The 27,756-nt window shown below is 45.2% G+C and overlaps 23 non-coding genes across 23 annotated transcripts; all 23 read left to right on the top strand.

Annotated features, from left to right (window-relative positions):
• The first annotated feature begins 1,889 nt into the window (after positions 1 to 1,889).
• Positions 1,890 to 1,972, top strand: TRNAL-CAG (transfer RNA leucine (anticodon CAG)). Its single transcript has one exon. It is a non-coding gene; the product is annotated as a tRNA-Leu (tRNA).
• An 884-nt stretch (positions 1,973 to 2,856) lies between these two features.
• TRNAL-CAG (transfer RNA leucine (anticodon CAG)) lies at positions 2,857 to 2,939 on the top strand. The gene has a single exon. It is a non-coding gene; the product is annotated as a tRNA-Leu (tRNA).
• Positions 2,940 to 4,038: 1,099 nt separating this feature from the next.
• Positions 4,039 to 4,121, top strand: TRNAL-CAG (transfer RNA leucine (anticodon CAG)). Its single transcript has one exon. It is a non-coding gene; the product is annotated as a tRNA-Leu (tRNA).
• An 884-nt stretch (positions 4,122 to 5,005) lies between these two features.
• TRNAL-CAG (transfer RNA leucine (anticodon CAG)) lies at positions 5,006 to 5,088 on the top strand. Its single transcript has one exon. It is a non-coding gene; the product is annotated as a tRNA-Leu (tRNA).
• An 884-nt stretch (positions 5,089 to 5,972) lies between these two features.
• On the top strand, positions 5,973 to 6,055 carry TRNAL-CAG (transfer RNA leucine (anticodon CAG)). The gene has a single exon. It is a non-coding gene; the product is annotated as a tRNA-Leu (tRNA).
• A 785-nt stretch (positions 6,056 to 6,840) lies between these two features.
• On the top strand, positions 6,841 to 6,923 carry TRNAL-CAG (transfer RNA leucine (anticodon CAG)). Its single transcript has one exon. It is a non-coding gene; the product is annotated as a tRNA-Leu (tRNA).
• Positions 6,924 to 8,725: 1,802 nt separating this feature from the next.
• Positions 8,726 to 8,808, top strand: TRNAL-CAG (transfer RNA leucine (anticodon CAG)). Its single transcript has one exon. It is a non-coding gene; the product is annotated as a tRNA-Leu (tRNA).
• Positions 8,809 to 10,647: 1,839 nt separating this feature from the next.
• Positions 10,648 to 10,730, top strand: TRNAL-CAG (transfer RNA leucine (anticodon CAG)). The gene has a single exon. It is a non-coding gene; the product is annotated as a tRNA-Leu (tRNA).
• Positions 10,731 to 11,614: 884 nt separating this feature from the next.
• TRNAL-CAG (transfer RNA leucine (anticodon CAG)) lies at positions 11,615 to 11,697 on the top strand. The gene has a single exon. It is a non-coding gene; the product is annotated as a tRNA-Leu (tRNA).
• Positions 11,698 to 12,581: 884 nt separating this feature from the next.
• Positions 12,582 to 12,664, top strand: TRNAL-CAG (transfer RNA leucine (anticodon CAG)). The gene has a single exon. It is a non-coding gene; the product is annotated as a tRNA-Leu (tRNA).
• A 1,099-nt stretch (positions 12,665 to 13,763) lies between these two features.
• Positions 13,764 to 13,846, top strand: TRNAL-CAG (transfer RNA leucine (anticodon CAG)). Its single transcript has one exon. It is a non-coding gene; the product is annotated as a tRNA-Leu (tRNA).
• A 1,099-nt stretch (positions 13,847 to 14,945) lies between these two features.
• On the top strand, positions 14,946 to 15,028 carry TRNAL-CAG (transfer RNA leucine (anticodon CAG)). Its single transcript has one exon. It is a non-coding gene; the product is annotated as a tRNA-Leu (tRNA).
• A 1,099-nt stretch (positions 15,029 to 16,127) lies between these two features.
• On the top strand, positions 16,128 to 16,210 carry TRNAL-CAG (transfer RNA leucine (anticodon CAG)). Its single transcript has one exon. It is a non-coding gene; the product is annotated as a tRNA-Leu (tRNA).
• Positions 16,211 to 17,094: 884 nt separating this feature from the next.
• TRNAL-CAG (transfer RNA leucine (anticodon CAG)) lies at positions 17,095 to 17,177 on the top strand. Its single transcript has one exon. It is a non-coding gene; the product is annotated as a tRNA-Leu (tRNA).
• Positions 17,178 to 18,061: 884 nt separating this feature from the next.
• Positions 18,062 to 18,144, top strand: TRNAL-CAG (transfer RNA leucine (anticodon CAG)). Its single transcript has one exon. It is a non-coding gene; the product is annotated as a tRNA-Leu (tRNA).
• Positions 18,145 to 19,243: 1,099 nt separating this feature from the next.
• Positions 19,244 to 19,326, top strand: TRNAL-CAG (transfer RNA leucine (anticodon CAG)). Its single transcript has one exon. It is a non-coding gene; the product is annotated as a tRNA-Leu (tRNA).
• Positions 19,327 to 20,171: 845 nt separating this feature from the next.
• On the top strand, positions 20,172 to 20,254 carry TRNAL-CAG (transfer RNA leucine (anticodon CAG)). The gene has a single exon. It is a non-coding gene; the product is annotated as a tRNA-Leu (tRNA).
• Positions 20,255 to 21,138: 884 nt separating this feature from the next.
• TRNAL-CAG (transfer RNA leucine (anticodon CAG)) lies at positions 21,139 to 21,221 on the top strand. Its single transcript has one exon. It is a non-coding gene; the product is annotated as a tRNA-Leu (tRNA).
• An 884-nt stretch (positions 21,222 to 22,105) lies between these two features.
• On the top strand, positions 22,106 to 22,188 carry TRNAL-CAG (transfer RNA leucine (anticodon CAG)). Its single transcript has one exon. It is a non-coding gene; the product is annotated as a tRNA-Leu (tRNA).
• Positions 22,189 to 24,195: 2,007 nt separating this feature from the next.
• Positions 24,196 to 24,278, top strand: TRNAL-CAG (transfer RNA leucine (anticodon CAG)). Its single transcript has one exon. It is a non-coding gene; the product is annotated as a tRNA-Leu (tRNA).
• Positions 24,279 to 25,123: 845 nt separating this feature from the next.
• Positions 25,124 to 25,206, top strand: TRNAL-CAG (transfer RNA leucine (anticodon CAG)). The gene has a single exon. It is a non-coding gene; the product is annotated as a tRNA-Leu (tRNA).
• An 884-nt stretch (positions 25,207 to 26,090) lies between these two features.
• On the top strand, positions 26,091 to 26,173 carry TRNAL-CAG (transfer RNA leucine (anticodon CAG)). The gene has a single exon. It is a non-coding gene; the product is annotated as a tRNA-Leu (tRNA).
• Positions 26,174 to 27,057: 884 nt separating this feature from the next.
• On the top strand, positions 27,058 to 27,140 carry TRNAL-CAG (transfer RNA leucine (anticodon CAG)). Its single transcript has one exon. It is a non-coding gene; the product is annotated as a tRNA-Leu (tRNA).
• The last annotated feature ends 616 nt before the right edge of the window (positions 27,141 to 27,756 follow it).

Below are 27,756 nucleotides of genomic sequence, written 5' to 3' on the forward strand. Positions count from 1 at the left end.
CTTAATGTCACCATTTTTTCTTTGCGCTTTGCATTTTTTTTTCACACCTGCGTATTTGAGGATAGCTGCATGATCTTTCCTGGAGGCGTGGGTTCAAATCCCACCCCATGACAGCCAAGTGTTTGCTCTTACGCGTCACGGATTGGGATTCCAGCGGGGGTCTGTGTGAGGAGCGGCAAAGTTGCTCTGTTCTGCGCAAGTGCAGACTTGCAGATGTTGACAAGTGCCTCAATTTTATGCTTAACGCTTACCATGATGTCTAGTATCACCACGAAGCGCCAAAGCATACTGCCACATGAGGAACAAGAAACCCTCCATCAGAAAGGGGAAAAAAACACCACGCCAATCCCTTTTCTTCCTGCTTCATAGGCCACTGGTCTGGTTAAACCACGGGGTGTGAGTTTCATTCTCTTCTAGGCTGATGCTCAAAAGGAACATTGGAACCCCGTTAGCCAGTAGAACATAATATGCTTGTTCTCGGGGAGAGAAGCTAATTAACCTTGCAGATAAGATTCCTTTGAATGGTCAATTGATGTTGCTGCAAGCTTTGGAAACCACTCAGGTTTCTTTTTCAGGGTTCTGATAGGATATATCTGAAGAAACATTTATACACATACTAGGCTGATGTCAAAATCCTGCTTCTAAACCAGCAACTTGAAGAAAGGTAGAAAAAGTCCTTCAAGCTTTCCTCCGTTCAACCTTTGAATGCGAAATACTCAATCAGATCGTGGAAGATCACCACCAGTAAGTGACAAACTGATCCAGTCTTTATACTTCATCCCAAGAATTGGACTCTTAATGTCACCATTTTTTCTTTGCGCTTTGCATTTTTTTTTCACACCTGCGTATTTGAGGATAGCTGCATGATCTTTCCTGGAGGCGTGGGTTCAAATCCCACCCCATGACAGCCAAGTGTTTGCTCTTACGCGTCACGGATTGGGATTCCAGCGGGGGTCTGTGTGAGGAGCGGCAAAGTTGCTCTGTTCTGCGCAAGTGCAGACTTGCAGATGTTGACAAGTGCCTCAATTTTATGCTTAACGCTTACCATGATGTCTAGTATCACCACGAAGCGCCAAAGCATACTGCCACATGAGGAACAAGAAACCCTCCATCAGAAAGGGGAAAAAAACACCACGCCAATCCCTTTTCTTCCTGCTTCATAGGCCACTGGTCTGGTTAAACCACGGGGTGTGAGTTTCATTCTCTTCTAGGCTGATGCTCAAAAGGAACATTGGAACCCCGTTAGCCAGTAGAACATAATATGCTTGTTCTCGGGGAGAGAAGCTAATTAACCTTGCAGATAAGATTCCTTTGAATGGTCAATTGATGTTGCTGCAAGCTTTGGAAACCACTCAGGTTTCTTTTTCAGGGTTCTGATAGGATATATCTGAAGAAACATTTATACACATACTAGGCTGATGTCAAAATCCTGCTTCTAAACCAGCAACTTGAAGAAAGGTAGAAAAAGTCCTTCAAGCTTTCCTCCGTTCAACCTTTGAATGCGAAATACTCAATCAGATCGTGGAAGATCACCACCAGTAAGTGACAAACTGATCCAGTCTTTATACTTCATCCCAAGAATTGGACTCTTAATGTCACCATTTTTTCTTTGCGCTTTGCATTTTTTTTTCACACCTGCGTATTTGAGGATAGCTGCATGATCTTTCCTGGAGGCGTGGGTTCAAATCCCACCCCATGACAGCCAAGTGTTTGCTCTTACGCGTCACGGATTGGGATTCCAGCGGGGGTCTGTGTGAGGAGCGGCAAAGTTGCTCTGTTCTGCGCAAGTACAGACTTGCAGATGTTGACAAGTGCCTCAATTTTATGCTTAACGCTTACCATGATGTCTAGTATCACCACGAAGCGCCAAAGCATACTGCCACATGAGAGTCAGGATGGCCGAGCGGTCTAAGGCGCTGCGTTCAGGTCGCAGTCTCCTCTGGAGGCGTGGGTTCGAATCCCACTTCTGACAGGCTAGCTTTTCCTTAAATATTAAGCAAGGCCATTTTTCTCAGGGCTCCCGAAGTCAACTTTGAAAGCAGTTTGAGGAACAAGAAACCCTCCATCAGAAAGGGGAAAAAAACACCACGCCAATCCTTTTTTTTCCTGCTTCATAGGCCACTGGTCTGGTTAAACCACAGGGTGTGAGTTTCATTCTCACTGGTGCCTAACTTCTAGGCTGATGCTCAAAAGGAACATTGGAACCCCGTTAGCCAGTAGAACATAATATGCTTGTTCTCGGGGAGAGAAGCTAATTAACCTTGCAGATAAGATTCCTTTGAATGGTCAATTGATGTTGCTGCAAGCTTTGGAAACCACTCAGGTTTCTTTTTCAGGGTTCTGATAGGATATATCTGAAGAAACATTTATACACATACTAGGCTGATGTCAAAATCCTGCTTCTAAACCAGCAACTTGAAGAAAGGTAGAAAAAGTCCTTCAAGCTTTCCTCCGTTCAACCTTTGAATGCGAAATACTCAATCAGATCGTGGAAGATCACCACCAGTAAGTGACAAACTGATCCAGTCTTTATACTTCATCCCAAGAATTGGACTCTTAATGTCACCATTTTTTCTTTGCGCTTTGCATTTTTTTTTCACACCTGCGTATTTGAGGATAGCTGCATGATCTTTCCTGGAGGCGTGGGTTCAAATCCCACCCCATGACAGCCAAGTGTTTGCTCTTACGCGTCACGGATTGGGATTCCAGCGGGGGTCTGTGTGAGGAGCGGCAAAGTTGCTCTGTTCTGCGCAAGTGCAGACTTGCAGATGTTGACAAGTGCCTCAATTTTATGCTTAACGCTTACCATGATGTCTAGTATCACCACGAAGCGCCAAAGCATACTGCCACATGAGAGTCAGGATGGCCGAGCGGTCTAAGGCGCTGCGTTCAGGTCGCAGTCTCCTCTGGAGGCGTGGGTTCGAATCCCACTTCTGACAGGCTAGCTTTTCCTTAAATATTAAGCAAGGCCATTTTTCTCAGGGCTCGAAGTCCCCCCGAAGTCAACTTTGAAAGCAGTTTGAGGAACAAGAAACCCTCCATCAGAAAGGAGGCTAGCTTTTCCTTAAATATTAAGCAAGGCCATTTTTCTCAGGGCTCCCGAAGTCAACTTTGAAAGCAGTTTGAGGAACAAGAAACCCTCCATCAGAAAGGAGGCTAGCTTTTCCTTAAATATTAAGCAAGGCCATTTTTCTCAGGGCTCCCGAAGTCAACTTTGAAAGCAGTTTGAGGAACAAGAAACCCTCCATCAGAAAGGGGAAAAAAACACCACGCCAATCCCTTTTCTTCCTGCTTCATAGGCCACTGGTCTGGTTAAACCACGGGGTGTGAGTTTCATTCTCACTGGTGCCTAACTTCTAGGCTGATGCTCAAAAGGAACATTGGAACCCCGTTAGCCAGTAGAACATAATATGCTTGTTCTCGGGGAGAGAAGCTAATTAACCTTGCAGATAAGATTCCTTTGAATGGTCAATTGATGTTGCTGCAAGCTTTGGAAACCACTCAGGTTTCTTTTTCAGGGTTCTGATAGGATATATCTGAAGAAACATTTATACACATACTAGGCTGATGTCAAAATCCTGCTTCTAAACCAGCAACTTGAAGAAAGGTAGAAAAAGTCCTTCAAGCTTTCCTCCGTTCAACCTTTGAATGCGAAATACTCAATCAGATCGTGGAAGATCACCACCAGTAAGTGACAAACTGATCCAGTCTTTATACTTCATCCCAAGAATTGGACTCTTAATGTCACCATTTTTTCTTTGCGCTTTGCATTTTTTTTTCACACCTGCGTATTTGAGGATAGCTGCATGATCTTTCCTGGAGGCGTGGGTTCAAATCCCACCCCATGACAGCCAAGTGTTTGCTCTTACGCGTCACGGATTGGGATTCCAGCGGGGGTCTGTGTGAGGAGCGGCAAAGTTGCTCTGTTCTGCGCAAGTACAGACTTGCAGATGTTGACAAGTGCCTCAATTTTATGCTTAACGCTTACCATGATGTCTAGTATCACCACGAAGCGCCAAAGCATACTGCCACATGAGAGTCAGGATGGCCGAGCGGTCTAAGGCGCTGCGTTCAGGTCGCAGTCTCCTCTGGAGGCGTGGGTTCGAATCCCACTTCTGACAGGCTAGCTTTTCCTTAAATATTAAGCAAGGCCATTTTTCTCAGGGCTCCCGAAGTCAACTTTGAAAGCAGTTTGAGGAACAAGAAACCCTCCATCAGAAAGGGGAAAAAAACACCACGCCAATCCTTTTTTTTCCTGCTTCATAGGCCACTGGTCTGGTTAAACCACAGGGTGTGAGTTTCATTCTCACTGGTGCCTAACTTCTAGGCTGATGCTCAAAAGGAACATTGGAACCCCGTTAGCCAGTAGAACATAATATGCTTGTTCTCGGGGAGAGAAGCTAATTAACCTTGCAGATAAGATTCCTTTGAATGCTCAATTGATGTTGCTGCAAGCTTTGGAAACCACTCAGGTTTCTTTTTCAGGGTTCTGATAGGATATATCTGAAGAAACATTTATACACATACTAGGCTGATGTCAAAATCCTGCTTCTAAACCAGCAACTTGAAGAAAGGTAGAAAAAGTCCTTCAAGCTTTCCTCCGTTCAACCTTTGAATGCGAAATACTCAATCAGATCGTGGAAGATCACCACCAGTAAGTGACAAACTGATCCAGTCTTTATACTTCATCCCAAGAATTGGACTCTTAATGTCACCATTTTTTCTTTGCGCTTTGCATTTTTTTTTCACACCTGCGTATTTGAGGATAGCTGCATGATCTTTCCTGGAGGCGTGGGTTCAAATCCCACCCCATGACAGCCAAGTGTTTGCTCTTACGCGTCACGGATTGGGATTCCAGCGGGGGTCTGTGTGAGGAGCGGCAAAGTTGCTCTGTTCTGCGCAAGTGCAGACTTGCAGATGTTGACAAGTGCCTCAATTTTATGCTTAACGCTTACCATGATGTCTAGTATCACCACGAAGCGCCAAAGCATACTGCCACATGAGAGTCAGGATGGCCGAGCGGTCTAAGGCGCTGCGTTCAGGTCGCAGTCTCCTCTGGAGGCGTGGGTTCGAATCCCACTTCTGACAGGCTAGCTTTTCCTTAAATATTAAGCAAGGCCATTTTTCTCAGGGCTCCCGAAGTCAACTTTGAAAGCAGTTTGAGGAACAAGAAACCCTCCATCAGAAAGGGGAAAAAAACACCACGTCAATCCCTTTTCTTCCTGCTTCATAGGCCACTGGTCTGGTTAAACCACGGGGTGTGAGTTTCATTCTCACTGGTGCCTAACTTCTAGGCTGATGCTCAAAAGGAACATTGGAACCCCGTTCGCCAGTAGAACATAATATGCTTGTTCTCGGGGAGAGAAGCTAATTAACCTTGCAGATAAGATTCCTTTGAATGGTCAATTGATGTTGCTGCAAGCTTTGGAAACCACTCAGGTTTCTTTTTCAGGGTTCTGATAGGATATATCTGAAGAAACATTTATACACATACTAGGCTGATGTCAAAATCCTGCTTCTAAACCAGCAACTTGAAGAAAGGTAGAAAAAGTCCTTCAAGCTTTCCTCCGTTCAACCTTTGAATGCGAAATACTCAATCAGATCGTGGAAGATCACCACCAGTAAGTGACAAACTGATCCAGTCTTTATACTTCATCCCAAGAATTGGACTCTTAATGTCACCATTTTTTCTTTGCGCTTTGCATTTTTTTTTCACACCTGCGTATTTGAGGATAGCTGCATGATCTTTCCTGGAGGCGTGGGTTCAAATCCCACCCCATGACAGCCAAGTGTTTGCTCTTACGCGTCACGGATTGGGATTCCAGCGGGGGTCTGTGTGAGGAGCGGCAAAGTTGCTCTGTTCTGCGCAAGTACAGACTTGCAGATGTTGACAAGTGCCTCAATTTTATGCTTAACGCTTACCATGATGTCTAGTATCACCACGAAGCGCCAAAGCATACTGCCATATGAGAGTCAGGATGGCCGAGCGGTCTAAGGCGCTGCGTTCAGGTCGCAGTCTCCTCTGGAGGCGTGGGTTCGAATCCCACTTCTGACAGGCTAGCTCCCGAAGTCAACTTTGAAAGCAGTTTGAGGAACAAGAAACCCTCCATCAGAAAGGGGAAAAAAACACCACGCCAATCCCTTTTCTTCCTGCTTCATAGGCCACTGGTCTGGTTAAACCACGGGGTGTGAGTTTCATTCTCACTGGTGCCTAACTTCTAGGCTGATGCTCAAAAGGAACATTGGAACCCCGTTAGCCAGTAGAACATAATATGCTTGTTCTCGGGGAGAGAAGCTAATTAACCTTGCAGATAAGATTCCTTTGAATGGTCAATTGATGTTGCTGCAAGCTTTGGAAACCACTCAGGTTTCTTTTTCAGGGTTCTGATAGGATATATCTGAAGAAACATTTATACACATACTAGGCTGATGTCAAAATCCTGCTTCTAAACCAGCAACTTGAAGAAAGGTAGAAAAAGTCCTTCAAGCTTTCCTCCGTTCAACCTTTGAATGCGAAATACTCAATCAGATCGTGGAAGATCACCACCAGTAAGTGACAAACTGATCCAGTCTTTATACTTCATCCCAAGAATTGGACTCTTAATGTCACCATTTTTTCTTTGCGCTTTGCATTTTTTTTTCACACCTGCATATTTGAGGATAGCTGCATGATCTTTCCTGGAGGCGTGGGTTCAAATCCCACCCCATGACAGCCAAGTGTTTGCTCTTAGTGCGCAAGTGCAGACTTGCAGATGTTGACAAGTGCCTCAATTTTATGCTTAACGCTTACCATAATGTCTAGTATCACCACGAAGCGCCAAAGCATACTGCCACATGAGAGTCAGGATGGCCGAGCGGTCTAAGGCGCTGCGTTCAGGTCGCAGTCTCCTCTGGAGGCGTGGGTTCGAATCCCACTTCTGACAGGCTAGCTTTTCCTTAAATATTAAGCAAGGCCATTTTTCTCAGGGCTCCCGAAGTCAACTTTGAAAGCAGTTAGAGGAACAAGAAACCCTCCATCAGAAAGGGGAAAAAAAACACCACGCCAATCCCTTTTCTTCCTGCTTCATAGGCCTCTGGTCTGGTTAAACCACGGGGTGTGAGTTTCATTCTCACTGGTGCCTAACTTCTAGGCTGATGCTCAAAAGGAACATTGGAACCCCGTTAGCCAGTAGAACATAATATGCTTGTTCTCGGGGAGAGAAGCTAATTAACCTTGCTGATAAGATTCCTTTGAATGGTCAATTGATGTTGCTGCAAGCTTTGGAAACCACTCAGGTTTCTTTTTCAGGGTTCTGATAGGATATATCTGAAGAAACATTTATACACATACTAGGCTGATGTCAAAATCCTGCTTCTAAACCAGCAACTTGAAGAAAGGTAGAAAAAGTCCTTCAAGCTTTCCTCCGTTCAACCTTTGAATGCGAAATACTCAATCAGATCGTGGAAGATCACCACCAGTAAGTGACAAACTGATCCAGTCTTTATACTTCATCCCAAGAATTGGACTCTTAATGTCACCATTTTTTCTTTGCGCTTTGCATTTTTTTTTCACACCTGCGTATTTGAGGATAGCTGCATGATCTTTCCTGGAGGCGTGGGTTCAAATCCCACCCCATGACAGCCAAGTGTTTGCTCTTACGCGTCACGGATTGGGATTCCAGCGGGGGTCTGTGTGAGGAGCGGCAAAGTTGCTCTGTTCTGCGCAAGTGCAGACTTGCAGATGTTGACAAGTGCCTCAATTTTATGCTTAACGCTTACCATGATGTCTAGTATCACCACGAAGCGCCAAAGCATACTGCCACATGAGAGTCAGGATGGCCGAGCGGTCTAAGGCGCTGCGTTCAGGTTGCAGTCTCCTCTGGAGGCGTGGGTTCGAATCAGGCTAGCTCCCGAAGTCAACTTTGAAAGCAGTTTGAGGAACAAGAAACCCTCCATCAGAAAGGGGAAAAAAACACCACGCCAATCCCTTTTCTTCCTGCTTCATAGGCCACTGGTCTGGTTAAACCACGGGGTGTGAGTTTCATTCTCACTGGTGCCTAACTTCTAGGCTGATGCTCAAAAGGAACATTGGAACCCCGTTAGCCAGTAGAACATAATATGCTTGTTCTCGGGGAGAGAAGCTAATTAACCTTGCAGATAAGATTCCTTTGAATGGTCAATTGATGTTGCTGCAAGCTTTGGAAACCACTCAGGTTTCTTTTTCAGGGTTCTGATAGGATATATCTGAAGAAACATTTATACACATACTAGGCTGATGTCAAAATCCTGCTTCTAAACCAGCAACTTGAAGAAAGGTAGAAAAAGTCCTTCAAGCTTTCCTCCGTTCAACCTTTGAATGCGAAATACTCAATCAGATCGTGGAAGATCACCACCAGTAAGTGACAAACTGATCCAGTCTTTATACTTCATCCCAAGAATTGGACTCTTAATGTCACCATTTTTTCTTTGCGCTTTGCATTTTTTTTTCACACCTGCGTATTTGAGGATAGCTGCATGATCTTTCCTGGAGGCGTGGGTTCAAATCCCACCCCATGACAGCCAAGTGTTTGCTCTTACGCGTCACGGATTGGGATTCCAGCGGGGGTCTGTGTGAGGAGCGGCAAAGTTGCTCTGTTCTGCGCAAGTGCAGACTTGCAGATGTTGACAAGTGCCTCAATTTTATGCTTAACGCTTACCATGATGTCTAGTATCACCACGAAGCGCCAAAGCATACTGCCACATGAGAGTCAGGATGGCCGAGCGGTCTAAGGCGCTGCGTTCAGGTCGCAGTCTCCTCTGGAGGCGTGGGTTCGAATCCCACTTCTGACAGGCTAGCTTTTCCTTAAATATTAAGCAAGGCCATTTTTCTCAGGGCTCCCGAAGTCAACTTTGAAAGCAGTTTGAGGAACAAGAAACCCTCCATCAGAAAGGGGAAAAAAACACCACGCCAATCCCTTTTCTTCCTGCTTCATAGGCCACTGGTCTGGTTAAACCACGGGGTGTGAGTTTCATTCTCACTGGTGCCTAACTTCTAGGCTGATGCTCAAAAGGAACATTGGAACCCCGTTAGCCAGTAGAACATAATATGCTTGTTCTCGGGGAGAGAAGCTAATTAACCTTGCAGATAAGATTCCTTTGAATGGTCAATTGATGTTGCTGCAAGCTTTGGAAACCACTCAGGTTTCTTTTTCAGGGTTCTGATAGGATATATCTGAAGAAACATTTATACACATACTAGGCTGATGTCAAAATCGTGCTTCTAAACCAGCAACTTGAAGAAAGGTAGAAAAAGTCCTTCAAGCTTTCCTCCGTTCAACCTTTGAATGCGAAATACTCAATCAGATCGTGGAAGATCACCACCAGTAAGTGACAAACTGATCCAGTCTTTATACTTCATCCCAAGAATTGGACTCTTAATGTCACCATTTTTTCTTTGCGCTTTGCATTTTTTTTTCACACCTGCGTATTTGAGGATAGCTGCATGATCTTTCCTGGAGGCGTGGGTTCAAATCCCACCCCATGACAGCCAAGTGTTTGCTCTTACGCGTCACGGATTGGGATTCCAGCGGGGGTCTGTGTGAGGAGCGGCAAAGTTGCTCTGTTCTGCGCAAGTGCAGACTTGCAGATGTTGACAAGTGCCTCAATTTTATGCTTAACGCTTACCATGATGTCTAGTATCACCACGAAGCGCCAAAGCATACTGCCACATGAGAGTCAGGATGGCCGAGCGGTCTAAGGCGCTGCGTTCAGGTCGCAGTCTCCTCTGGAGGCGTGGGTTCTGACAGGCTAGCTTTTCCTTAAATATTAAGCAAGGCCATTTTTCTCAGGGCTCCCGAAGTCAACTTTGAAAGCAGTTTGAGGAACAAGAAACCCTCCATCAGAAAGGGGAAAAAAACACCACGCCAATCCCTTTTCTTCCTGCTTCATAGGCCACTGGTCTGGTTAAACCACGGGGTGTGAGTTTCATTCTCACTGGTGCCTAACTTCTAGGCTGATGCTCAAAAGGAACATTGGAACCCCGTTAGCCAGTAGAACATAATATGCTTGTTCTCGGGGAGAGAAGCTAATTAACCTTGCAGATAAGATTCCTTTGAATGGTCAATTGATGTTGCTGCAAGCATTGGAAACCACTCAGGTTTCTTTTTCAGGGTTCTGATAGGATATATCTGAAGAAACATTTATACACATACTAGGCTGATGTCAAAATCCTGCTTCTAAACCAGCAACTTGAAGAAAGGTAGAAAAAGTCCTTCAAGCTTTCCTCCGTTCAACCTTTGAATGCGAAATACTCAATCAGATCGTGGAAGATCACCACCAGTAAGTGACAAACTGATCCAGTCTTTATACTTCATCCCAAGAATTGGACTCTTAATGTCACCATTTTTTCTTTGCGCTTTGCATTTTTTTTTCACACCTGCGTATTTGAGGATAGCTGCATGATCTTTCCTGGAGGCGTGGGTTCAAATCCCACCCCATGACAGCCAAGTGTTTGCTCTTACGCGTCACGGATTGGGATTCCAGCGGGGGTCTGTGTGAGGAGCGGCAAAGTTGCTCTGTTCTGCGCAAGTACAGACTTGCAGATGTTGACAAGTGCCTCAATTTTATGCTTAACGCTTACCATGATGTCTAGTATCACCACGAAGCGCCAAAGCATACTGCCACATGAGAGTCAGGATGGCCGAGCGGTCTAAAGCGCTGCGTTCAGGTCGCAGTCTCCTCTGGAGGCGTGGGTTCGAATCCCACTTCTGACAGGCTAGCTTTTCCTTAAATATTAAGCAAGGCCATTTTTCTCAGGGCTCCCGAAGTCAACTTTGAAAGCAGTTTGAGGAACAAGAAACCCTCCATCAGAAAGGGGAAAAAAACACCACGCCAATCCCTTTTCTTCCTGCTTCATAGGCCACTGGTCTGGTTAAACCACAGGGTGTGAGTTTCATTCTCACTGGTGCCTAACTTCTAGGCTGATGCTCAAAAGGAACATTGGAACCCCGTTAGCCAGTAGAACATAATATGCTTGTTCTCGGGGAGAGAAGCTAATTAACCTTGCAGATAAGATTCCTTTGAATGGTCAATTGATGTTGCTGCAAGCTTTGGAAACCACTCAGGTTTCTTTTTCAGGGTTCTGATAGGATATATCTGAAGAAACATTTATACACATACTAGGCTGATGTCAAAATCCTGCTTCTAAACCAGCAACTTGAAGAAAGGTAGAAAAAGTCCTTCAAGCTTTCCTCCGTTCAACCTTTGAATGCGAAATACTCAATCAGATCGTGGAAGATCACCACCAGTAAGTGACAAACTGATCCAGTCTTTATACTTCATCCCAAGAATTGGACTCTTAATGTCACCATTTTTTCTTTGCGCTTTGCATTTTTTTTTCACACCTGCGTATTTGAGGATAGCTGCATGATCTTTCCTGGAGGCGTGGGTTCAAATCCCACCCCATGACAGCCAAGTGTTTGCTCTTACGCGTCACGGATTGGGATTCCAGCGGGGGTCTGTGTGAGGAGCGGCAAAGTTGCTCTGTTCTGCGCAAGTACAGACTTGCAGATGTTGACAAGTGCCTCAATTTTATGCTTAACGCTTACCATGATGTCTAGTATCACCACGAAGCGCCAAAGCATACTGCCACATGAGAGTCAGGATGGCCGAGCGGTCTAAGGCGCTGCGTTCAGGTCGCAGTCTCCTCTGGAGGCGTGGGTTCGAATCCCACTTCTGACAGGCTAGCTTTTCCTTAAATATTAAGCAAGGCCATTTTTCTCAGGGCTCCCGAAGTCAACTTTGAAAGCAGTTTGAGGAACAAGAAACCCTCCATCAGAAAGGGGAAAAAAACACCACGCCAATCCCTTTTCTTCCTGCTTCATAGGCCACTGGTCTGGTTAAACCACGGGGTGTGAGTTTCATTCTCACTGGTGCCTAACTTCTAGGCTGATGCTCAAAAGGAACATTGGAACCCCGTTAGCCAGTAGAACATAATATGCTTGTTCTCGGGGAGAGAAGCTAATTAACCTTGCAGATAAGATTCCTTTGAATGGTCAATTGATGTTGCTGCAAGCTTTGGAAACCACGCAGGTTTCTTTTTCAGGGTTCTGATAGGATATATCTGAAGAAACATTTATACACATACTAGGCTGATGTCAAAATCCTGCTTCTAAACCAGCAACTTGAAGAAAGGTAGAAAAAGTCCTTCAAGCTTTCCTCCGTTCAACCTTTGAATGCGAAATACTCAATCAGATCGTGGAAGATCACCACCAGTAAGTGACAAACTGATCCAGTCTTTATACTTCATCCCAAGAATTGGACTCTTAATGTCACCATTTTTTCTTTGCGCTTTGCATTTTTTTTTCACACCTGCGTATTTGAGGATAGCTGCATGATCTTTCCTGGAGGCGTGGGTTCAAATCCCACCCCATGACAGCCAAGTGTTTGCTCTTACGCGTCACGGATTGGGATTCCAGCGGGGGTCTGTGTGAGGAGCGGCAAAGTTGCTCTGTTCTGCGCAAGTGCAGACTTGCAGATGTTGACAAGTGCCTCAATTTTATGCTTAACGCTTACCATGATGTCTAGTATCACCACGAAGCGCCAAAGCATACTGCCACATGAGAGTCAGGATGGCCGAGCGGTCTAAGGCGCTGCGTTCAGGTCGCAGTCTCCTCTGGAGGCGTGGGTTCGAATCCCACTTCTGACAGGCTAGCTTTTCCTTAAATATTAAGCAAGGCCATTTTTCTCAGGGCTCGAAGTCCCCCCGAAGTCAACTTTGAAAGCAGTTTGAGGAACAAGAAACCCTCCATCAGAAAGGAGGCTAGCTTTTCCTTAAATATTAAGCAAGGCCATTTTTCTCAGGGCTCCCGAAGTCAACTTTGAAAGCAGTTTGAGGAACAAGAAACCCTCCATCAGAAAGGAGGCTAGCTTTTCCTTAAATATTAAGCAAGGCCATTTTTCTCAGGGCTCCCGAAGTCAACTTTGAAAGCAGTTTGAGGAACAAGAAACCCTCCATCAGAAAGGGGAAAAAAACACCACGCCAATCCCTTTTCTTCCTGCTTCATAGGCCACTGGTCTGGTTAAACCACGGGGTGTGAGTTTCATTCTCACTGGTGCCTAACTTCTAGGCTGATGCTCAAAAGGAACATTGGAACCCCGTTAGCCAGTAGAACATAATATGCTTGTTCTCGGGGAGAGAAGCTAATTAACCTTGCAGATAAGATTCCTTTGAATGGTCAATTGATGTTGCTGCAAGCTTTGGAAACCACGCAGGTTTCTTTTTCAGGGTTCTGATAGGATATATCTGAAGAAACATTTATACACATACTAGGCTGATGTCAAAATCCTGCTTCTAAACCAGCAACTTGAAGAAAGGTAGAAAAAGTCCTTCAAGCTTTCCTCCGTTCAACCTTTGAATGCGAAATACTCAATCAGATCGTGGAAGATCACCACCAGTAAGTGACAAACTGATCCAGTCTTTATACTTCATCCCAAGAATTGGACTCTTAATGTCACCATTTTTTCTTTGCGCTTTGCATTTTTTTTTCACACCTGCGTATTTGAGGATAGCTGCATGATCTTTCCTGGAGGCGTGGGTTCAAATCCCACCCCATGACAGCCAAGTGTTTGCTCTTACGCGTCACGGATTGGGATTCCAGCGGGGGTCTGTGTGAGGAGCGGCAAAGTTGCTCTGTTCTGCGCAAGTGCAGACTTGCAGATGTTGACAAGTGCCTCAATTTTATGCTTAACGCTTACCATGATGTCTAGTATCACCACGAAGCGCCAAAGCATACTGCCACATGAGAGTCAGGATGGCCGAGCGGTCTAAGGCGCTGCGTTCAGGTCGCAGTCTCCTCTGGAGGCGTGGGTTCGAATCCCACTTCTGACAGGCTAGCTTTTCCTTAAATATTAAGCAAGGCCATTTTTCTCAGGGCTCGAAGTCCCCCCGAAGTCAACTTTGAAAGCAGTTTGAGGAACAAGAAACCCTCCATCAGAAAGGAGGCTAGCTTTTCCTTAAATATTAAGCAAGGCCATTTTTCTCAGGGCTCCCGAAGTCAACTTTGAAAGCAGTTTGAGGAACAAGAAACCCTCCATCAGAAAGGAGGCTAGCTTTTCCTTAAATATTAAGCAAGGCCATTTTTCTCAGGGCTCCCGAAGTCAACTTTGAAAGCAGTTTGAGGAACAAGAAACCCTCCATCAGAAAGGGGAAAAAAACACCACGCCAATCCCTTTTCTTCCTGCTTCATAGGCCACTGGTCTGGTTAAACCACGGGGTGTGAGTTTCATTCTCACTGGTGCCTAACTTCTAGGCTGATGCTCAAAAGGAACATTGGAACCCCGTTAGCCAGTAGAACATAATATGCTTGTTCTCGGGGAGAGAAGCTAATTAACCTTGCAGATAAGATTCCTTTGAATGGTCAATTGATGTTGCTGCAAGCTTTGGAAACCACTCAGGTTTCTTTTTCAGGGTTCTGATAGGATATATCTGAAGAAACATTTATACACATACTAGGCTGATGTCAAAATCCTGCTTCTAAACCAGCAACTTGAAGAAAGGTAGAAAAAGTCCTTCAAGCTTTCCTCCGTTCAACCTTTGAATGCGAAATACTCAATCAGATCGTGGAAGATCACCACCAGTAAGTGACAAACTGATCCAGTCTTTATACTTCATCCCAAGAATTGGACTCTTAATGTCACCATTTTTTCTTTGCGCTTTGCATTTTTTTTTCACACCTGCGTATTTGAGGATAGCTGCATGATCTTTCCTGGAGGCGTGGGTTCAAATCCCACCCCATGACAGCCAAGTGTTTGCTCTTACGCGTCACGGATTGGGATTCCAGCGGGGGTCTGTGTGAGGAGCGGCAAAGTTGCTCTGTTCTGCGCAAGTGCAGACTTGCAGATGTTGACAAGTGCCTCAATTTTATGCTTAACGCTTACCATGATGTCTAGTATCACCACGAAGCGCCAAAGCATACTGCCACATGAGAGTCAGGATGGCCGAGCGGTCTAAGGCGCTGCGTTCAGGTCGCAGTCTCCTCTGGAGGCGTGGGTTCGAATCCCACTTCTGACAGGCTAGCTTTTCCTTAAATATTAAGCAAGGCCATTTTTCTCAGGGCTCGAAGTCCCCCCGAAGTCAACTTTGAAAGCAGTTTGAGGAACAAGAAACCCTCCATCAGAAAGGAGGCTAGCTTTTCCTTAAATATTAAGCAAGGCCATTTTTCTCAGGGCTCCCGAAGTCAACTTTGAAAGCAGTTTGAGGAACAAGAAACCCTCCATCAGAAAGGAGGCTAGCTTTTCCTTAAATATTAAGCAAGGCCATTTTTCTCAGGGCTCCCGAAGTCAACTTTGAAAGCAGTTTGAGGAACAAGAAACCCTCCATCAGAAAGGGGAAAAAAACACCACGCCAATCCCTTTTCTTCCTGCTTCATAGGCCACTGGTCTGGTTAAACCACGGGGTGTGAGTTTCATTCTCACTGGTGCCTAACTTCTAGGCTGATGCTCAAAAGGAACATTGGAACCCCGTTAGCCAGTAGAACATAATATGCTTGTTCTCGGGGAGAGAAGCTAATTAACCTTGCAGATAAGATTCCTTTGAATGGTCAATTGATGTTGCTGCAAGCTTTGGAAACCACTCAGGTTTCTTTTTCAGGGTTCTGATAGGATATATCTGAAGAAACATTTATACACATACTAGGCTGATGTCAAAATCCTGCTTCTAAACCAGCAACTTGAAGAAAGGTAGAAAAAGTCCTTCAAGCTTTCCTCCGTTCAACCTTTGAATGCGAAATACTCAATCAGATCGTGGAAGATCACCACCAGTAAGTGACAAACTGATCCAGTCTTTATACTTCATCCCAAGAATTGGACTCTTAATGTCACCATTTTTTCTTTGCGCTTTGCATTTTTTTTTCACACCTGCGTATTTGAGGATAGCTGCATGATCTTTCCTGGAGGCGTGGGTTCAAATCCCACCCCATGACAGCCAAGTGTTTGCTCTTACGCGTCACGGATTGGGATTCCAGCGGGGGTCTGTGTGAGGAGCGGCAAAGTTGCTCTGTTCTGCGCAAGTACAGACTTGCAGATGTTGACAAGTGCCTCAATTTTATGCTTAACGCTTACCATGATGTCTAGTATCACCACGAAGCGCCAAAGCATACTGCCACATGAGAGTCAGGATGGCCGAGCGGTCTAAGGCGCTGCGTTCAGGTCGCAGTCTCCTCTGGAGGCGTGGGTTCGAATCCCACTTCTGACAGGCTAGCTTTTCCTTAAATATTAAGCAAGGCCATTTTTCTCAGGGCTCCCGAAGTCAACTTTGAAAGCAGTTTGAGGAACAAGAAACCCTCCATCAGAAAGGGGAAAAAAACACCACGCCAATCCCTTTTCTTCCTGCTTCATAGGCCACTGGTCTGGTTAAACCACGGGGTGTGAGTTTCATTCTCACTGGTGCCTAACTTCTAGGCTGATGCTCAAAAGGAACATTGGAACCCCGTTAGCCAGTAGAACATAATATGCTTGTTCTCGGGGAGAGAAGCTAATTAACCTTGCAGATAAGATTCCTTTGAATGGTCAATTGATGTTGCTGCAAGCTTTGGAAACCACTCAGGTTTCTTTTTCAGGGTTCTGATAGGATATATCTGAAGAAACATTTATACACATACTAGGCTGATGTCAAAATCCTGCTTCTAAACCAGCAACTTGAAGAAAGGTAGAAAAAGTCCTTCAAGCTTTCCTCCGTTCAACCTTTGAATGCGAAATACTCAATCAGATCGTGGAAGATCACCACCAGTAAGTGACAAACTGATCCAGTCTTTATACTTCATCCCAAGAATTGGACTCTTAATGTCACCATTTTTTCTTTGCGCTTTGCATTTTTTTTTCACACCTGCGTATTTGAGGATAGCTGCATGATCTTTCCTGGAGGCGTGGGTTCAAATCCCACCCCATGACAGCCAAGTGTTTGCTCTTACGCGTCACGGATTGGGATTCCAGCGGGGGTCTGTGTGAGGAGCGGCAAAGTTGCTCTGTTCTGCGCAAGTACAGACTTGCAGATGTTGACAAGTGCCTCAATTTTATGCTTAACGCTTACCATGATGTCTAGTATCACCACGAAGCGCCAAAGCATACTGCCACATGAGAGTCAGGATGGCCGAGCGGTCTAAGGCGCTGCGTTCAGGTCGCAGTCTCCTCTGGAGGCGTGGGTTCGAATCCCACTTCTGACAGGCTAGCTTTTCCTTAAATATTAAGCAAGGCCATTTTTCTCAGGGCTCCCGAAGTCAACTTTGAAAGCAGTTTGAGGAACAAGAAACCCTCCATCAGAAAGGGGAAAAAAACACCACGCCAATCCCTTTTCTTCCTGCTTCATAGGCCACTGGTCTGGTTAAACCACAGGGTGTGAGTTTCATTCTCACTGGTGCCTAACTTCTAGGCTGATGCTCAAAAGGAACATTGGAACCCCGTTAGCCAGTAGAACATAATATGCTTGTTCTCGGGGAGAGAAGCTAATTAACCTTGCAGATAAGATTCCTTTGAATGGTCAATTGATGTTGCTGCAAGCTTTGGAAACCACGCAGGTTTCTTTTTCAGGGTTCTGATAGGATATATCTGAAGAAACATTTATACACATACTAGGCTGATGTCAAAATCCTGCTTCTAAACCAGCAACTTGAAGAAAGGTAGAAAAAGTCCTTCAAGCTTTCCTCCGTTCAACCTTTGAATGCGAAATACTCAATCAGATCGTGGAAGATCACCACCAGTAAGTGACAAACTGATCCAGTCTTTATACTTCATCCCAAGAATTGGACTCTTAATGTCACCATTTTTTCTTTGCGCTTTGCATTTTTTTTTCACACCTGCGTATTTGAGGATAGCTGCATGATCTTTCCTGGAGGCGTGGGTTCAAATCCCACCCCATGACAGCCAAGTGTTTGCTCTTACGCGTCACGGATTGGGATTCCAGCGGGGGTCTGTGTGAGGAGCGGCAAAGTTGCTCTGTTCTGCGCAAGTACAGACTTGCAGATGTTGACAAGTGCCTCAATTTTATGCTTAACGCTTACCATGATGTCTAGTATCACCACGAAGCGCCAAAGCATACTGCCACATGAGAGTCAGGATGGCCGAGCGGTCTAAGGCGCTGCGTTCAGGTCGCAGTCTCCTCTGGAGGCGTGGGTTCGAATCCCACTTCTGACAGGCTAGCTTTTCCTTAAATATTAAGCAAGGCCATTTTTCTCAGGGCTCGAAGTCCCCCCGAAGTCAACTTTGAAAGCAGTTTGAGGAACAAGAAACCCTCCATCAGAAAGGAGGCTAGCTTTTCCTTAAATATTAAGCAAGGCCATTTTTCTCAGGGCTCCCGAAGTCAACTTTGAAAGCAGTTTGAGGAACAAGAAACCCTCCATCAGAAAGGAGGCTAGCTTTTCCTTAAATATTAAGCAAGGCCATTTTTCTCAGGGCTCCCGAAGTCAACTTTGAAAGCAGTTTGAGGAACAAGAAACCCTCCATCAGAAAGGGGAAAAAAACACCACGCCAATCCCTTTTCTTCCTGCTTCATAGGCCACTGGTCTGGTTAAACCACAGGGTGTGAGTTTCATTCTCACTGGTGCCTAACTTCTAGGCTGATGCTCAAAAGGAACATTGGAACCCCGTTAGCCAGTAGAACATAATATGCTTGTTCTCGGGGAGAGAAGCTAATTAACCTTGCAGATAAGATTCCTTTGAATGGTCAATTGATGTTGCTGCAAGCTTTGGAAACCACGCAGGTTTCTTTTTCAGGGTTCTGATAGGATATATCTGAAGAAACATTTATACACATACTAGGCTGATGTCAAAATCCTGCTTCTAAACCAGCAACTTGAAGAAAGGTAGAAAAAGTCCTTCAAGCTTTCCTCCGTTCAACCTTTGAATGCGAAATACTCAATCAGATCGTGGAAGATCACCACCAGTAAGTGACAAACTGATCCAGTCTTTATACTTCATCCCAAGAATTGGACTCTTAATGTCACCATTTTTTCTTTGCGCTTTGCATTTTTTTTTCACACCTGCGTATTTGAGGATAGCTGCATGATCTTTCCTGGAGGCGTGGGTTCAAATCCCACCCCATGACAGCCAAGTGTTTGCTCTTACGCGTCACGGATTGGGATTCCAGCGGGGGTCTGTGTGAGGAGCGGCAAAGTTGCTCTGTTCTGCGCAAGTACAGACTTGCAGATGTTGACAAGTGCCTCAATTTTATGCTTAACGCTTACCATGATGTCTAGTATCACCACGAAGCGCCAAAGCATACTGCCACATGAGAGTCAGGATGGCCGAGCGGTCTAAGGCGCTGCGTTCAGGTCGCAGTCTCCTCTGGAGGCGTGGGTTCGAATCCCACTTCTGACAGGCTAGCTCCCGAAGTCAACTTTGAAAGCAGTTTGAGGAACAAGAAACCCTCCATCAGAAAGGGGAAAAAAACACCACGCCAATCCCTTTTCTTCCTGCTTCATAGGCCACTGGTCTGGTTAAACCACGGGGTGTGAGTTTCATTCTCACTGGTGCCTAACTTCTAGGCTGATGCTCAAAAGGAACATTGGAACCCCGTTAGCCAGTAGAACATAATATGCTTGTTCTCGGGGAGAGAAGCTAATTAACCTTGCAGATAAGATTCCTTTGAATGGTCAATTGATGTTGCTGCAAGCTTTGGAAACCACTCAGGTTTCTTTTTCAGGGTTCTGATAGGATATATCTGAAGAAACATTTATACACATACTAGGCTGATGTCAAAATCCTGCTTCTAAACCAGCAACTTGAAGAAAGGTAGAAAAAGTCCTTCAAGCTTTCCTCCGTTCAACCTTTGAATGCGAAATACTCAATCAGATCGTGGAAGATCACCACCAGTAAGTGACAAACTGATCCAGTCTTTATACTTCATCCCAAGAATTGGACTCTTAATGTCACCATTTTTTCTTTGCGCTTTGCATTTTTTTTTCACACCTGCGTATTTGAGGATAGCTGCATGATCTTTCCTGGAGGCGTGGGTTCAAATCCCACCCCATGACAGCCAAGTGTTTGCTCTTACGCGTCACGGATTGGGATTCCAGCGGGGGTCTGTGTGAGGAGCGGCAAAGTTGCTCTGTTCTGCGCAAGTGCAGACTTGCAGATGTTGACAAGTGCCTCAATTTTATGCTTAACGCTTACCATGATGTCTAGTATCACCACGAAGCGCCAAAGCATACTGCCACATGAGAGTCAGGATGGCCGAGCGGTCTAAGGCGCTGCGTTCAGGTTGCAGTCTCCTCTGGAGGCGTGGGTTCGAATCCCACTTCTGACAGGCTAGCTTTTCCTTAAATATTAAGCAAGGCCATTTTTCTCAGGGCTCCCGAAGTCAACTTTGAAAGCAGTTTGAGGAACAAGAAACCCTCCATCAGAAAGGGGAAAAAAACACCACGCCAATCCCTTTTCTTCCTGCTTCATAGGCCACTGGTCTGGTTAAACCACGGGGTGTGAGTTTCATTCTCACTGGTGCCTAACTTCTAGGCTGATGCTCAAAAGGAACATTGGAACCCCGTTAGCCAGTAGAACATAATATGCTTGTTCTCGGGGAGAGAAGCTAATTAACCTTGCAGATAAGATTCCTTTGAATGGTCAATTGATGTTGCTGCAAGCTTTGGAAACCACTCAGGTTTCTTTTTCAGGGTTCTGATAGGATATATCTGAAGAAACATTTATACACATACTAGGCTGATGTCAAAATCCTGCTTCTAAACCAGCAACTTGAAGAAAGGTAGAAAAAGTCCTTCAAGCTTTCCTCCGTTCAACCTTTGAATGCGAAATACTCAATCAGATCGTGGAAGATCACCACCAGTAAGTGACAAACTGATCCAGTCTTTATACTTCATCCCAAGAATTGGACTCTTAATGTCACCATTTTTTCTTTGCGCTTTGCATTTTTTTTTCACACCTGCGTATTTGAGGATAGCTGCATGATCTTTCCTGGAGGCGTGGGTTCAAATCCCACCCCATGACAGCCAAGTGTTTGCTCTTACGCGTCACGGATTGGGATTCCAGCGGGGGTCTGTGTGAGGAGCGGCAAAGTTGCTCTGTTCTGCGCAAGTACAGACTTGCAGATGTTGACAAGTGCCTCAATTTTATGCTTAACGCTTACCATGATGTCTAGTATCACCACGAAGCGCCAAAGCATACTGCCACATGAGAGTCAGGATGGCCGAGCGGTCTAAGGCGCTGCGTTCAGGTCGCAGTCTCCTCTGGAGGCGTGGGTTCGAATCCCACTTCTGACAGGCTAGCTTTTCCTTAAATATTAAGCAAGGCCATTTTTCTCAGGGCTCCCGAAGTCAACTTTGAAAGCAGTTTGAGGAACAAGAAACCCTCCATCAGAAAGGGGAAAAAAACACCACGCCAATCCCTTTTCTTCCTGCTTCATAGGCCACTGGTCTGGTTAAACCACAGGGTGTGAGTTTCATTCTCACTGGTGCCTAACTTCTAGGCTGATGCTCAAAAGGAACATTGGAACCCCGTTAGCCAGTAGAACATAATATGCTTGTTCTCGGGGAGAGAAGCTAATTAACCTTGCAGATAAGATTCCTTTGAATGGTCAATTGATGTTGCTGCAAGCTTTGGAAACCACGCAGGTTTCTTTTTCAGGGTTCTGATAGGATATATCTGAAGAAACATTTATACACATACTAGGCTGATGTCAAAATCCTGCTTCTAAACCAGCAACTTGAAGAAAGGTAGAAAAAGTCCTTCAAGCTTTCCTCCGTTCAACCTTTGAATGCGAAATACTCAATCAGATCGTGGAAGATCACCACCAGTAAGTGACAAACTGATCCAGTCTTTATACTTCATCCCAAGAATTGGACTCTTAATGTCACCATTTTTTCTTTGCGCTTTGCATTTTTTTTTCACACCTGCGTATTTGAGGATAGCTGCATGATCTTTCCTGGAGGCGTGGGTTCAAATCCCACCCCATGACAGCCAAGTGTTTGCTCTTACGCGTCACGGATTGGGATTCCAGCGGGGGTCTGTGTGAGGAGCGGCAAAGTTGCTCTGTTCTGCGCAAGTACAGACTTGCAGATGTTGACAAGTGCCTCAATTTTATGCTTAACGCTTACCATGATGTCTAGTATCACCACGAAGCGCCAAAGCATACTGCCACATGAGAGTCAGGATGGCCGAGCGGTCTAAGGCGCTGCGTTCAGGTCGCAGTCTCCTCTGGAGGCGTGGGTTCGAATCCCACTTCTGACAGGCTAGCTTTTCCTTAAATATTAAGCAAGGCCATTTTTCTCAGGGCTCGAAGTCCCCCCGAAGTCAACTTTGAAAGCAGTTTGAGGAACAAGAAACCCTCCATCAGAAAGGAGGCTAGCTTTTCCTTAAATATTAAGCAAGGCCATTTTTCTCAGGGCTCCCGAAGTCAACTTTGAAAGCAGTTTGAGGAACAAGAAACCCTCCATCAGAAAGGAGGCTAGCTTTTCCTTAAATATTAAGCAAGGCCATTTTTCTCAGGGCTCCCGAAGTCAACTTTGAAAGCAGTTTGAGGAACAAGAAACCCTCCATCAGAAAGGGGAAAAAAACACCACGCCAATCCCTTTTCTTCCTGCTTCATAGGCCACTGGTCTGGTTAAACCACGGGGTGTGAGTTTCATTCTCACTGGTGCCTAACTTCTAGGCTGATGCTCAAAAGGAACATTGGAACCCCGTTAGCCAGTAGAACATAATATGCTTGTTCTCGGGGAGAGAAGCTAATTAACCTTGCAGATAAGATTCCTTTGAATGGTCAATTGATGTTGCTGCAAGCTTTGGAAACCACTCAGGTTTCTTTTTCAGGGTTCTGATAGGATATATCTGAAGAAACATTTATACACATACTAGGCTGATGTCAAAATCCTGCTTCTAAACCAGCAACTTGAAGAAAGGTAGAAAAAGTCCTTCAAGCTTTCCTCCGTTCAACCTTTGAATGCGAAATACTCAATCAGATCGTGGAAGATCACCACCAGTAAGTGACAAACTGATCCAGTCTTTATACTTCATCCCAAGAATTGGACTCTTAATGTCACCATTTTTTCTTTGCGCTTTGCATTTTTTTTTCACACCTGCGTATTTGAGGATAGCTGCATGATCTTTCCTGGAGGCGTGGGTTCAAATCCCACCCCATGACAGCCAAGTGTTTGCTCTTAGTGCGCAAGTGCAGACTTGCAGATGTTGACAAGTGCCTCAATTTTATGCTTAACGCTTACCATAATGTCTAGTATCACCACGAAGCGCCAAAGCATACTGCCACATGAGAGTCAGGATGGCCGAGCGGTCTAAGGCGCTGCGTTCATGTCGCAGTCTCCTTTGGAGGCGTGGGTTCGAATCCCACTTCTGACAGGCTAGCTTTTCCTTAAATATTAAGCAAGGCCATTTTTCTCAGGGCTCCCGAAGTCAACTTTGAAAGCAGTTTGAGGAACAAGAAACCCTCCATCAGAAAGGGGAAAAAAAACACCACGCCAATCCCTTTTCTTCCTGCTTCATAGGCCTCTGGTCTGGTTAAACCACGGGGTGTGAGTTTCATTCTCACTGGTGCCTAACTTCTAGGCTGATGCTCAAAAGGAACATTGGAACCCCGTTAGCCAGTAGAACATAATATGCTTGTTCTCGGGGAGAGAAGCTAATTAACCTTGCAGATAAGATTCCTTTGAATGGTCAATTGATGTTGCTGCAAGCTTTGGAAACCACTCAGGTTTCTTTTTCAGGGTTCTGATAGGATATATCTGAAGAAACATTTATACACATACTAGGCTGATGTCAAAATCCTGCTTCTAAACCAGCAACTTGAAGAAAGGTAGAAAAAGTCCTTCAAGCTTTCCTCCGTTCAACCTTTGAATGCGAAATACTCAATCAGATCGTGGAAGATCACCACCAGTAAGTGACAAACTGATCCAGTCTTTATACTTCATCCCAAGAATTGGACTCTTAATGTCACCATTTTTTCTTTGCGCTTTGCATTTTTTTTTCACACCTGCGTATTTGAGGATAGCTGCATGATCTTTCCTGGAGGCGTGGGTTCAAATCCCACCCCATGACAGCCAAGTGTTTGCTCTTACGCGTCACGGATTGGGATTCCAGCGGGGGTCTGTGTGAGGAGCGGCAAAGTTGCTCTGTTCTGCGCAAGTACAGACTTGCAGATGTTGACAAGTGCCTCAATTTTATGCTTAACGCTTACCATGATGTCTAGTATCACCACGAAGCGCCAAAGCATACTGCCACATGAGAGTCAGGATGGCCGAGCGGTCTAAGGCGCTGCGTTCAGGTCGCAGTCTCCTCTGGAGGCGTGGGTTCGAATCCCACTTCTGACAGGCTAGCTCCCGAAGTCAACTTTGAAAGCAGTTTGAGGAACAAGAAACCCTCCATCAGAAAGGGGAAAAAAACACCACGCCAATCCCTTTTCTTCCTGCTTCATAGGCCACTGGTCTGGTTAAACCACGGGGTGTGAGTTTCATTCTCACTGGTGCCTAACTTCTAGGCTGATGCTCAAAAGGAACATTGGAACCCCGTTAGCCAGTAGAACATAATATGCTTGTTCTCGGGGAGAGAAGCTAATTAACCTTGCAGATAAGATTCCTTTGAATGGTCAATTGATGTTGCTGCAAGCTTTGGAAACCACTCAGGTTTCTTTTTCAGGGTTCTGATAGGATATATCTGAAGAAACATTTATACACATACTAGGCTGATGTCAAAATCCTGCTTCTAAACCAGCAACTTGAAGAAAGGTAGAAAAAGTCCTTCAAGCTTTCCTCCGTTCAACCTTTGAATGCGAAATACTCAATCAGATCGTGGAAGATCACCACCAGTAAGTGACAAACTGATCCAGTCTTTATACTTCATCCCAAGAATTGGACTCTTAATGTCACCATTTTTTCTTTGCGCTTTGCATTTTTTTTTCACACCTGCGTATTTGAGGATAGCTGCATGATCTTTCCTGGAGGCGTGGGTTCAAATCCCACCCCATGACAGCCAAGTGTTTGCTCTTACGCGTCACGGATTGGGATTCCAGCGGGGGTCTGTGTGAGGAGCGGCAAAGTTGCTCTGTTCTGCGCAAGTGCAGACTTGCAGATGTTGACAAGTGCCTCAATTTTATGCTTAACGCTTACCATGATGTCTAGTATCACCACGAAGCGCCAAAGCATACTGCCACATGAGAGTCAGGATGGCCGAGCGGTCTAAGGCGCTGCGTTCAGGTCGCAGTCTCCTCTGGAGGCGTGGGTTCGAATCCCACTTCTGACAGGCTAGCTTTTCCTTAAATATTAAGCAAGGCCATTTTTCTCAGGGCTCCCGAAGTCAACTTTGAAAGCAGTTTGAGGAACAAGAAACCCTCCATCAGAAAGGGGAAAAAAACACCACGCCAATCCCTTTTCTTCCTGCTTCATAGGCCACTGGTCTGGTTAAACCACGGGGTGTGAGTTTCATTCTCACTGGTGCCTAACTTCTAGGCTGATGCTCAAAAGGAACATTGGAACCCCGTTAGCCAGTAGAACATAATATGCTTGTTCTCGGGGAGAGAAGCTAATTAACCTTGCAGATAAGATTCCTTTGAATGGTCAATTGATGTTGCTGCAAGCTTTGGAAACCACTCAGGTTTCTTTTTCAGGGTTCTGATAGGATATATCTGAAGAAACATTTATACACATACTAGGCTGATGTCAAAATCCTGCTTCTAAACCAGCAACTTGAAGAAAGGTAGAAAAAGTCCTTCAAGCTTTCCTCCGTTCAACCTTTGAATGCGAAATACTCAATCAGATCGTGGAAGATCACCACCAGTAAGTGACAAACTGATCCAGTCTTTATACTTCATCCCAAGAATTGGACTCTTAATGTCACCATTTTTTCTTTGCGCTTTGCATTTTTTTTTCACACCTGCGTATTTGAGGATAGCTGCATGATCTTTCCTGGAGGCGTGGGTTCAAATCCCACCCCATGACAGCCAAGTGTTTGCTCTTACGCGTCACGGATTGGGATTCCAGCGGGGGTCTGTGTGAGGAGCGGCAAAGTTGCTCTGTTCTGCGCAAGTACAGACTTGCAGATGTTGACAAGTGCCTCAATTTTATGCTTAACGCTTACCATGATGTCTAGTATCACCACGAAGCGCCAAAGCATACTGCCACATGAGAGTCAGGATGGCCGAGCGGTCTAAGGCGCTGCGTTCAGGTCGCAGTCTCCTCTGGAGGCGTGGGTTCGAATCCCACTTCTGACAGGCTAGCTTTTCCTTAAATATTAAGCAAGGCCATTTTTCTCAGGGCTCCCGAAGTCAACTTTGAAAGCAGTTTGAGGAACAAGAAACCCTCCATCAGAAAGGGGAAAAAAACACCACGCCAATCCCTTTTCTTCCTGCTTCATAGGCCACTGGTCTGGTTAAACCACAGGGTGTGAGTTTCATTCTCACTGGTGCCTAACTTCTAGGCTGATGCTCAAAAGGAACATTGGAACCCCGTTAGCCAGTAGAACATAATATGCTTGTTCTCGGGGAGAGAAGCTAATTAACCTTGCAGATAAGATTCCTTTGAATGGTCAATTGATGTTGCTGCAAGCTTTGGAAACCACGCAGGTTTCTTTTTCAGGGTTCTGATAGGATATATCTGAAGAAACATTTATACACATACTAGGCTGATGTCAAAATCCTGCTTCTAAACCAGCAACTTGAAGAAAGGTAGAAAAAGTCCTTCAAGCTTTCCTCCGTTCAACCTTTGAATGCGAAATACTCAATCAGATCGTGGAAGATCACCACCAGTAAGTGACAAACTGATCCAGTCTTTATACTTCATCCCAAGAATTGGACTCTTAATGTCACCATTTTTTCTTTGCGCTTTGCATTTTTTTTTCACACCTGCGTATTTGAGGATAGCTGCATGATCTTTCCTGGAGGCGTGGGTTCAAATCCCACCCCATGACAGCCAAGTGTTTGCTCTTACGCGTCACGGATTGGGATTCCAGCGGGGGTCTGTGTGAGGAGCGGCAAAGTTGCTCTGTTCTGCGCAAGTACAGACTTGCAGATGTTGACAAGTGCCTCAATTTTATGCTTAACGCTTACCATGATGTCTAGTATCACCACGAAGCGCCAAAGCATACTGCCACATGAGAGTCAGGATGGCCGAGCGGTCTAAGGCGCTGCGTTCAGGTCGCAGTCTCCTCTGGAGGCGTGGGTTCGAATCCCACTTCTGACAGGCTAGCTTTTCCTTAAATATTAAGCAAGGCCATTTTTCTCAGGGCTCGAAGTCCCCCCGAAGTCAACTTTGAAAGCAGTTTGAGGAACAAGAAACCCTCCATCAGAAAGGAGGCTAGCTTTTCCTTAAATATTAAGCAAGGCCATTTTTCTCAGGGCTCCCGAAGTCAACTTTGAAAGCAGTTTGAGGAACAAGAAACCCTCCATCAGAAAGGGGAAAAAAACACCACGCCAATCCCTTTTCTTCCTGCTTCATAGGCCACTGGTCTGGTTAAACCACGGGGTGTGAGTTTCATTCTCACTGGTGCCTAACTTCTAGGCTGATGCTCAAAAGGAACATTGGAACCCCGTTAGCCAGTAGAACATAATATGCTTGTTCTCGGGGAGAGAAGCTAATTAACCTTGCAGATAAGATTCCTTTGAATGGTCAATTGATGTTGCTGCAAGCTTTGGAAACCACTCAGGTTTCTTTTTCAGGGTTCTGATAGGATATATCTGAAGAAACATTTATACACATACTAGGCTGATGTCAAAATCCTGCTTCTAAACCAGCAACTTGAAGAAAGGTAGAAAAAGTCCTTCAAGCTTTCCTCCGTTCAACCTTTGAATGCGAAATA

Source organism: Eleutherodactylus coqui, chromosome 7, assembly GCF_035609145.1.
Source record: "Eleutherodactylus coqui strain aEleCoq1 chromosome 7, aEleCoq1.hap1, whole genome shotgun sequence".
Taxonomy (NCBI): domain Eukaryota; kingdom Metazoa; phylum Chordata; class Amphibia; order Anura; family Eleutherodactylidae; genus Eleutherodactylus; species Eleutherodactylus coqui.